This window comes from Lathyrus oleraceus, chromosome 1 (genome assembly GCF_024323335.1).
Source record: "Lathyrus oleraceus cultivar Zhongwan6 chromosome 1, CAAS_Psat_ZW6_1.0, whole genome shotgun sequence".
Lineage (NCBI taxonomy): Eukaryota > Viridiplantae > Streptophyta > Magnoliopsida > Fabales > Fabaceae > Lathyrus > Lathyrus oleraceus.
In genome coordinates, this window is record NC_066579.1 from 298,681,233 (window position 1) to 298,689,644 (window position 8,412).

At 31.7% G+C, this 8,412-nt stretch overlaps 1 long non-coding RNA gene across 1 annotated transcript; it reads left to right on the forward strand.

Moving 5' to 3' along the window:
* Window positions 1-750: 750 nt before the first annotated feature.
* LOC127131485 (uncharacterized) lies at window positions 751-2,647 on the forward strand. Its single transcript, XR_007806511.1, has 2 exons — window positions 751-1,337; window positions 2,303-2,647. It is a non-coding gene; the product is annotated as an uncharacterized LOC127131485 (long non-coding RNA).
* The last annotated feature ends 5,765 nt before the right edge of the window (window positions 2,648-8,412 follow it).

The following is an 8,412-nucleotide window of genomic DNA, read 5'->3' on the forward strand; positions in this document are numbered from 1 at the left end:
GGAAAGTAAATCCTACATTATTACATGGGAATGAGAATGGGGGACATTTTAACCACAATGGGGGAGAGGGGGGGGGGGGGGGGGGGGTTGAATTACAAACCATACAAGAAATGAGAAGAATCAAATAAGAATACAATAATACAATGGTACCATGCTCTAAAACAATCAAGTGGCAAATGGTAAGATCAAACATAATTCATAATCATGCAATGGATGCAAAAGGAGTGAATGCAACAAGAATGAAAATTAGAAACTAGGTCTAAAATTAATCGTGCATCAAAGTGAAGAAACAAAGGTCTAAAGAGAATTATCATGGTCATAGACTTTCACTCAATAATGGATTAAAATCTAATGTGAAATTAATTGCATATTAGCCATAAGACTTAATTGAAAATTAACACACAAGTATTTAAATTCTAACATGATGAATCAATATTTTTAGAAGTGAACTGATGAAGTTAAAACCAATTAACCTAATTAACTTCTAAGATTAACCATTTTTATTTTAAAATTAATTTTCAAAGTAATTAAAAGAGTCCAATTAACCCTAATTGGAAATTAATCACTAATCATTTTGATTCCTAATTTTTTACGGTAACAAAGCATTGAAAATAATTAAACATAATAGTAATAAAAATAATAAAGAATTAACAAAATAAAAAAATAAAAATAAAAATAGCAAGAATAAGGAACAAGGGGTATGAAGCTGAGTCAGGGTGCACCTAGAAGTTCCAGGGTGCAGGGCCCATGAATAGGCCATAATTGGCCTTGCCAAACATATGGAGTGTGTGTACAACGTGGGCAAGGGTGCATGAAGTATTACATGGGACTAGGGGTTGAGCTAGGGCCCACTTGTACACATGAGAGAGGGGGGAGGAGTTCAGTTCACTCACATGATCCACAAGTTCATATTGGAAAAGAAACCTCACATGAAAACCTTGGTGCTCGCCTCACATGAAAACCTTGGCCCGAGCACCCTTCTCCGTTGCACCGGAAATCGCCTCCGGTGGCGGCGGAGGGCCAAACCCTATAATACATACATCAATGTCTCCATTTCAACAATCTCTAATAGAATCCACCATCAATTCTTCTTAATTCATCACCAGTTGTCCAAATCGAAGCACTTTACATATGAACCCTAAATCCTGAATTTCAAAATTATATCCTAAAACAATGGAATCAAAGCCCAATCTGTTGAGGCTTTGATTTCTCCGCACCCTGAACTACATGGAGGTAACCAAATCACATCAAAACAAGCAGAAATCGACCTTACCTCTGAAGATGAGGATGAAGGCCGGTACGAAACAATGCCTAAGGATGAAGATGAAGATGCTCAGGTACGCTGCTTTGCTTTGAATTTCTTTTCTCCCTTTTCGTTCTTCTTCTTCTTCTTCTTCTTCTTCTTCTTCTCCGTTATACTTCTGTGAATGTTGTGATGCTTCATTGTTGTATACTTGTGTATCAGCGGTGATGTGAGATTGATGAAGAGTTGAAGGTGAGGGATTCAGAGAGAGTTTGGGAGGGATTCAGAGAGAGTCTGAGAGAGGCTTTGTGGAATTTAATCAATGATTGAGAGAGAATGAACCAGAGAGTGGGTGAATCAATGATTAGACCAAGATAATGATTGGGTGATGATTGATTATATAGTTATTAGAGGGATTAACATAGATTAAATCTTTTAATCTGAGTCAGTGCAAATTAGTTGCAAGTTATGACTTTGTTGGCGATTGAGATGCGTGCAAGTTAGTTATGTGAAAATTTCTGTTAAGTTTGTTAATGAGTTAGTTGTGAATTTGTCAGTTGAAACTAAATTTGTTAATTGATTGTTAATGATTCATTTACTGTTAGAAAGTTAGTCAAGTTTGCAGTTAAAGGTCAGTTGAACTTTTAAATTTCTGTTAGTCTGGATTTCTGTTATTGTTAATTTGTTTGTTAGTTATCAGTTAGATTACTAAATTTTTCTGAATGGTGATGATTTTGTTAAAATTCTTGTTAAGAATGTTATGCTGCTAGCTATTATGATAAAGTTAGTATGTGGTGCTAAGTTAGAATGTTATGAGTGAGTGAAATGATATTCAAAGCTAGCTAAACTTTCTATTAGGGTCAAATTTCTAATGTTAGCTCTTAGGTTATGCTTGTGAAGTGAATTTTCTATTGATGATGCATTGTGTTGAAATGCTTAGTGCTAGGTTATTTATGAATATATGCAAGTTGTTGGTGAATATATGATGATGACTCGTTCATGCTAATACTTATGTATGTTGTAATGTGACATGATGCATTGGCTTGGAATGTTTTGCAGAATGCTTAGTGGCATGAGGATTGAGTAAAGGCTATCCATTTGAAGAAAGTTGGATCATGGGCAACATCAAAGAACAAAAATAATGAAAGATTTGAAGACTCAAACAAAGGAAGGGATGGCTTGTGGGAGAAGCATGGCAAGAGTTAGGGTTAGGATAATTAGACTTAGTCAATTGACTTTGGTCAACTGGTTGACCAAAAAGTCAACAATTGACCAATAGTCAACTTAGGTAAAAAATGTAATTTTTTGTATAGGTGTTGATTTGTAATGTAATGCTATGTAATATTTGGAAATGTAAACTTTGGATGACCTTGTAATGAAAGAGGATCCTCTTTGAAAGTAAAATGACTATGATTGGATCATAAAAAAAGGTAGAATGAAACTTATATTCTAAGTAACACACTTCCCTCCAAAATATGATTTTGAAATTTGAACAATGCTAATGTAAATGAACCTTGCCATTGAAATAGATTTGAACAAATGAATTGGACCTTGTCTAGGAATGGAGCACTCATGAATTATGTAACTTGAATCATGGATAATGAATGAATGAACCTCAATCAAACAAACAAATGCAATGACCAAGCATGACGACCACCCCACACATGGACTTAATTAAGCAATTAAATCCCAAGGTTGGCCAAATGATAATGATTGGATCCTCAACCCTAACTACAATACATAAGGATTAATAACGCAAAAATCAGGAATTAGGGTTTATAGACTTGGTTGGGCACACCCTAAGATAGGCTTGGAAACCATAACTTTCATCAAATACAAACAATCATACCTTGAATCCATGATGCATGTCCTCTTCTTTGAAAAATACTGATGCAAATGCACTGATTAAGTATGAATGTATGCACATGTATTAGGTCCATGAACCAGATGAGAATTGTGAAGGGTATGGTAAATTTTGGGATATGACAATGCCTAAATAAATGCATGTAATTATATGCAAATTCCATGTGAATGAATGAAATGGCAAAATGACAAAGTTTAGGGTATGAATACTGCCAATATTTAAATATCTTCAACTAAAGAATATAAAGAAAACCATTTTTCATATAATCGCGACAGGAGATAGTTAAATACTAAAGGATTCAAATTTTGTCCCTTGATGCAATGCGATGATTCTTTTTTATGTTATGAGTTTATGGAAGATTTTTCTTGGCGGGGATATGAAATGTGAAGCAGACACTCTTTGTAGATTACCGAGATGACTTATAAATGAGGTATGTTGGGGATTAAATAAGGTAAGGTGAAAAGACTCAATGGGAAAAAACAAATGTATGTTAGGGAAATCCATCAAAACAAAAATAAACATATGAAAATACATCGAATAAAAGGGAAATACGTTCTGGAAACACAACACAACAAAATAAATATTCGGAAATGCATCAGACAGAAGGAAATAGAGTTTGGAAATACATCAGAACAAAAGGACACATCAAGAAATACATCGGATAAAAAGGGAAAAGGTTCTGGAAATACATCATAATAAAAAGACACATCTAGAAATACCTCAGATAAAAAAGAAAAGGTTATGGAAATACATCGAAATAAAAGGACATTGTCATACCCCAATTTTTCCTTGAAGACTTTCATTCATTGCAGTTGTATAATTAGTTGGCCATTCCCGTATTAGGATGACCAAAAGTAAACTTAGGTCAATCTTTACATTATTTAAAAGACAAAAATAACCGAAATCTCATATCATGCATTTTTATCTATTCACACCGCCTCATGCATTGCGTGAAATTGATCAAAATCCAATTAGAATAAAATTACGGTTCTACAAGAAGAATGGTAGAAGCGATTCGATGTTGTGCGTAAAATTAGTGGGTAAGATATTTTGAGTTTTTACTTGTATCAGACTATTTTACGAAACTACATTGCGTGTAAGTCGTGTTGGTGTGCTTGCTTTATTTTTTCGACAATGTTTACATTTACATATTTACCTGTTAGAGCCTGTTCATCCGGATTTTTTTAATTGCATCTTTGAACTTTTCCAGACATTTTTATTAAACTTCATCACTCGTAGATCACATTGGTATGTTCATTTTATTATTATGATCAAATGCACGACCAATTGTTATTCATTTCGGTCCCTTTTTTGTTAATGTTTTTATTCATTTTAATCCAAATAATTGTCTCGTTCTTTTCTCACATTCGTGAAACCCCACTTTTTCTCATTTTGACTCCTTCACTCTTGCATAAAACCAGTTGACACCTTACCCTCATTAGGCCTTCTCTCTCCTTTTGAATAACTCTCACGTTTACAAGATGAGGAAAAAAAAGGGATGCTGGAAGACAGTTATGACATAAAGAACTCTTCTTTATCATCCCATAAAAACTCAACATGTTACGACTTATTCCTTTTTACTACACATATAAATCATTCTTTTTTTTCATTGAGGGAAAAAACCTGCTAATTTTTCATTACACCATATAAATAAACTCCTTCTTCTCCCCACTAAAAAAATCTCATGTTCAAACCTTAACCAACATTATTCTTCCATATTCATCACTACCAAAACTATTACTCATCAACATCATCTCCTCTTCATTCACAACCTACACCTAGGGGTGTGCATGGATCATAAACCAAACCAAATTGAACCATATATATGGTTTGGTTTGGATCTTAAAACCATTTTCATAGAACCAATTTATTTTCTTAAAACCGGTTTATAAGTGGATCGATTCGGTTTTAAACCGATTTTTAACAAAAAAAAATAGTTAAAAAAAACAGTTTTAAATCAATTTCTTTAAAACCAATTTTTTATTTTCTTAAAAAAATCAATTTCAAAACCAATTTTATAAAAAAAACATTTTTTAAAACTATATTTTTAAAAAAGCAATTTTATATCAAAAATAATTTTATTTTCTTTTAACTAACTTTTTTATTTTCACTAGTTATAAAACTATTTTATATAAAAAAGATATTTATTTTAAAAAATTACTTTAAATTTGACTTTTATAATCACCACAAATAATATCTCGATTAAAAACAATCCCAAAGTATGATGTGTTACATAAAAACGGTCATAAAATAAAATAATTATGAATCATATCTCTATAAATCATAATTATTCATAAAACAAATAATTCATCAAAAAAATTGTTCAAACTTCTAAAATCTCTCATAATTGTTCATAGGTTTTAAAATATTTTTTTTAAATTTAAAAAAACAATCTTTTTTAGAAAAAAAATAACAAATATTCAGAAAAAATAAAAAAATTGAAAATAATAAAATTCTATTCTGAAAAAAAAATTATTCCAAAAAATAAAAATAATTGAAAAAATTTTATTTTAAAAAAATGGAAATAAAAAATATTATTTTTTTGAAAATAAAATAATAATTTATTTTAAAACATTTTTTTACTGAAAAAAATACAAAATATTTTTGATAAAAAATATCTTTTTTATTTAGAAGAAAATAATAATTTTATTTGAAAAAAAATATCAAATATAATTTTTTTGAAAAAAAAAATCCAAATATAATATTTTTCGTGAAAAGAAAAAAAATTCTGAATTTTATTTTTAAAATAATTTTTTATAAAATTTTAAAAAATAAAAAATAAAAAATAGATTTATAATGTGATATAACATGAAAACAGACAAATATAAAAGTTTAACGCATAGTAAAATTTGGATACCCAATAACAAAATCAAATTTTTATAATGGGTAACGACTTATATTTGGATAACAAAATGGATACCCAAATTTTTATTTTAGCATTTGGTTTGGTTTTTTAAAAGTAGAACAATTTGGATACCAATTTGGTTATAGATAACCGGTTATTTTGCACACCCCTACCTACACCAATATCATCTCCATTTATCCAACACAAATATCACCATTAATCTTCACCCACCATAGACATAAAAAACAACAACCATACATACCACGACTCACATTTGTTTTCATCTTCTACAACAACCTATAAACTAAATAACCACTCAAATAACATCACTCCCTTCTTCATGTAAAATGAACAACCGCATATGCCCCATTCAACACAAACACATACAATTCATAAACCAGGTCATAAACTACAATAACGACAAACCATAAAAGATCCAAATTAAACAACAAGACAAATTCATAAAAATAATTTTGGATTGAAAGAAGAGGAAGAAATAGCAACGTTGTCTGTACGACATTGACGATGCAACTGCAACTTCAGCAGCACCACCAATATGAAGTTGAAGGAATTGCCTCCCTCTAACTAAATACATCTTTGTGCGAACAACTCCAAACCGCTACCATACGCGACCGTCACCCATGAAGTGCCGCCTCTCTATCCCACATTGATCGTGATTCCTCCATCACCACTCAACTCCGATCGATAATCATTCTTCTCCATGTTTTTTTTCTTAAGTTTTTATTGCATTGTTTGGTTGGGTTTAGGATTATTGAGTGAAGTTGTTACTTGTTCTTGAGAATAAATTGTTATTGGTGGATCATTCTTCAATTTTGTTATTTTTTCCACCATGATTTTGTTAGATAGTAACTAGGTTAATTAATTTCTTGGTTGATTAATCGTTCTCGTACAAATTATTTAGCTTCTCATTTTGTCCATAAAATGATTAGTTGATTAATTTCCTTCGTTAACCGATTAATTTAATCTGATGCAATTTTATGCATTATGATAATACGACCATTTGTTCATTCATCTGAAACCCTGTAAATAATGGCACTTGCTATTTCCCCAATTCCATATTTCACCGTCATTTCAAAATCAATATGAATCATTTTCAAACCCTCAAATCATGTTTGTCCCAACCCATTTTCACTGACACAGGTGCTTGATCCAACATCAAGTATATCTTCAGCCTAATCCAAGCTCTTTTGTAAATCACTTTAAACACTTGATCCAACGTCAAGTCGTCCATTTTCAAAATCATTTTCATAATAATCTAGAATGAAAGAGAAGGTGATTGTGTTTAACCCTCTTTCCTTCCCGTATACTTGAACACTGTTGTAGAGCTCATAGTTTGAGTATTTGTCTTCCTAATAAAACATAATAAGATAAACAAATCTTAATTTGTCAGACATTTTCTTAATAAACTTTTGGAATAAAAAAGAAGGTGACTGGGTTTAGACTTCTTCCTTTCCCGAGTATTTGTATACCGATGTAGAGCTCCCTGTCAAAATACCTGTTTCCATATTAAACCGACCTCAACTCATCAAACTTCTTTTTTCGCCCATGTGTGACTTTGAAGACTGTAAGACCCCAATTTTGACCCTACGATCCCTCACGTTATCTCATCACATGCATTAGCATTGGGATCACACCTTGGCATCCTTCTTACCCCTCATTCATTGGGTTTGCATTGGGAGAGATCACCAAGCACATGTGATTGTATCATACTTTGTTTTTCATTATTTACTAACCAAAATACCAAAAATATGTCAATGTATAGTTTGTTGCTTTTGTAGGTAGTGTGCATGCTCACCTATGCTCCATCAAGCTCATATATATGGTTTAAGACCCTCAATGCAAGGAGCACAATCAATAATTGGTTAGCTTTGACTCTAAGCATCATATATGGATCCCCATGATCTTCACATATCATTTTGATCAAGAAATCACCAAGAGTTTGGAGTTTGTTTGCCTTGGAAACCCTAATTCATCTGGGTATCTTGTATGACTTCTTCAACACGTTTCTTCAACAATTGATCAAATATTTCAAGGTATACTTCACATTACATGATCCTATGCATATATGATCCTCCACGAGTCCCAAAAGTCAAGAGAATGTCAAGTTAGCAAGATGGTTCATGGTGGTTAACTAGAGAAAGTCAGCTGGTCAAAACTGGGGTTCCCTAGACCCTATCTCGTACAATATTTGTCATATGAAAATAATTCCAATATAAAGTTTACTCAAAATTACATTACACACAACTTTCATGTTGAAGTCAAGATCTAGTTTTGCTTGGAAAATCATTTTTTATGCTGAAGGATTATAGGTCATTTTGTCTGAACCTTAGTTTAGAGGTCAACTTACCAAGACCATAACTTGCTCAATTCTTATAATATGAAATAAATTCAAATTCCATGATCAAATTAAATATGTCTACTTAAACTTTTATTTTTGTA